We start from the raw sequence: 1,982 nt of genomic DNA on the forward strand, positions 1-1,982 counted from the left end.
CAAATTTAACTTATATGTGATATTAATGATATTGTTCAAATTTTTCTGCATTCTATTGCATCACCCTCCTTTGGAATGGGCACAAACATAGAGCTCTTCCAGTCCATTGGCCAGGTTGCTATCTTCCGAATGTCTTGTATAGACTAGTGAGTGTTTCCAGTGCTTCAAAGGTTTTTGGAAACATTCCTATTGCTATTTCCTAGATTCCTGGAGCTTTCCTTTTTAAGTAATGCCTTCAGTGTAGTTTGGATTTCTTCCTTTATTACCATCAGTTCGTTGTTGTTTTTTTAACAAGGGAGAGCGCGAATGCAGTCCCCCACTACCACGAATTACGCAGTCGAGTTTCCAACATTTGGGGAAATCGCAGGGGTCAGCACATCCAGAGTGTAATGGATAAGCCTCGCCCTGGGAAAACCACCTTTATGATCATGGAATCTGCCCTGCCAGGTAAGGATCCATCAGTTCTTAGTCATATACTGCCTCTTGAAATGTTTGAATATTGATCAATTCTTTTCAATACATTGACTCTAGCTACTCCTTCCATCTTCTTTTCATGCTTGTTGTGTTGCTCAATATTTTGCCCCTTGAATCCTTCAGTATTTTAGCTCAAGGCTTGAATTTTTTTCTTCAGTCCTCTCAACTTAAAATATGCGGAGTGTGTTCTTCCTCTCGGAGGAAGAACTCTCCTCTTGGAGTTTTCTAACTCCAAGACTTTGCACTTTTCATTGTAATTCTTTGCTTTGTGTTCTAGAGTTGCCTTTAAATATTTTCCATCACCATTTCTTCTCTTTGCTTTAGTTTCAACAACGTATCATATGAAATCAACTTTGATCTTTTCTTTTTAATGACCTTTTGATTTCTTCATGTATGATGTATGTATGATGTTTTTGATGTCATTCCAAACATGTCTAGTTTTTCATCATTAGTGTTCAATGTGTAAAATATATTCTTGGTATGATCTCTAAATTCAAGTGGGAAAGACTAAAAGCATATTTTGGCTCTCATGGACTCGTTTTAATTTTCTGCTGAAACCTAAACTTGCCTATGAACAATAATGATCTGTTCCAAAGTTGATCCCAGACCTTGCATTGCCTGACTATATTGAGCTTCCCCATTAGATGTAGACAGTTCAATTCCTGTGTATTCCATCTGGTGAAGTGTGTTGTCACAATTAAGTTGTTGAAAAAGGTGTTTGCAATGAAGATGTCATTGGTCTTGCAAAATTCTGTCGTGTGGACGCCAGCTTAATTTGTTTCACCAAAGATATATTTTTCAATTACTGACTCTTACTCTGTGTTAGTCTGGATTGACTAGGGAAAAAAATCCAAGGCAATTATATGTGTGTAAGAGAGAATTTTATATCAAAGAGCAATTGTATATTAAGAAAACATCCCAGTCCAGATCAAATCCATAAGTCCAATATGACCCCATATGTAAATACATAAATTCCACTTTAGACTCACGCAGCCATGCAATGATGCTGAATGCAGGAAGATCACAGGCCAGTGGCTGGAAAGTCTTGTGGATCCAGTGGTGGTGAAAGCATCTCAGCACTGACATGGGTCTCCATGTGGCTTCTCCAGTTCCAGGGCTCTGGATGCATCAATGTAACTCCATGTGGCTTGTCAACAGGAATACGAAGCAGAGAGTGTGAGTGTATCTCACCTCCAGAGAGCTAGTTATTTCTGTGGCACCTCCAAATGAGGTCAAGCTGTGACCTGATTGACAGGCTAGATTCCACCCCTTTTCAGTTGACAGGAGATTATGTAACTGCCACATTCTCTTTGTTTCCAACTTTCACATTCTAGTCACCCATAATTCTCAAAATACTTTGATTGAATATTGTGGCGCGCGGATGATACGGCGCAGCACGGACCGAGACAAGAATGGTCAGGACCCTTCTGGTAGATGCAATCTGCGAAGTTTATTGACGCTGCTTCTGAGCCCGAAGTCAGCTGCGGAAGACCCCAAGCTCCTAAAAC

At 39.9% G+C, this 1,982-nt stretch overlaps 1 non-coding gene across 1 annotated transcript; it reads right to left on the reverse strand.

The window, feature by feature from the left end:
- Positions 1–291: 291 nt before the first annotated feature.
- LOC115873012 lies at positions 292–455 on the reverse strand. The gene has a single exon (XR_004048192.1). It is a non-coding gene; the product is annotated as a U1 spliceosomal RNA (small nuclear RNA).
- Between the last annotated feature and the right edge of the window lie 1,527 nt (positions 456–1,982).

Source organism: Echinops telfairi, unplaced genomic scaffold (genome assembly GCF_000313985.2).
Source record: "Echinops telfairi isolate 266 unplaced genomic scaffold, ASM31398v2 ScPeMD7_4;HRSCAF=17, whole genome shotgun sequence".
Classification (NCBI taxonomy): Eukaryota; Metazoa; Chordata; class Mammalia; order Afrosoricida; family Tenrecidae; genus Echinops; species Echinops telfairi.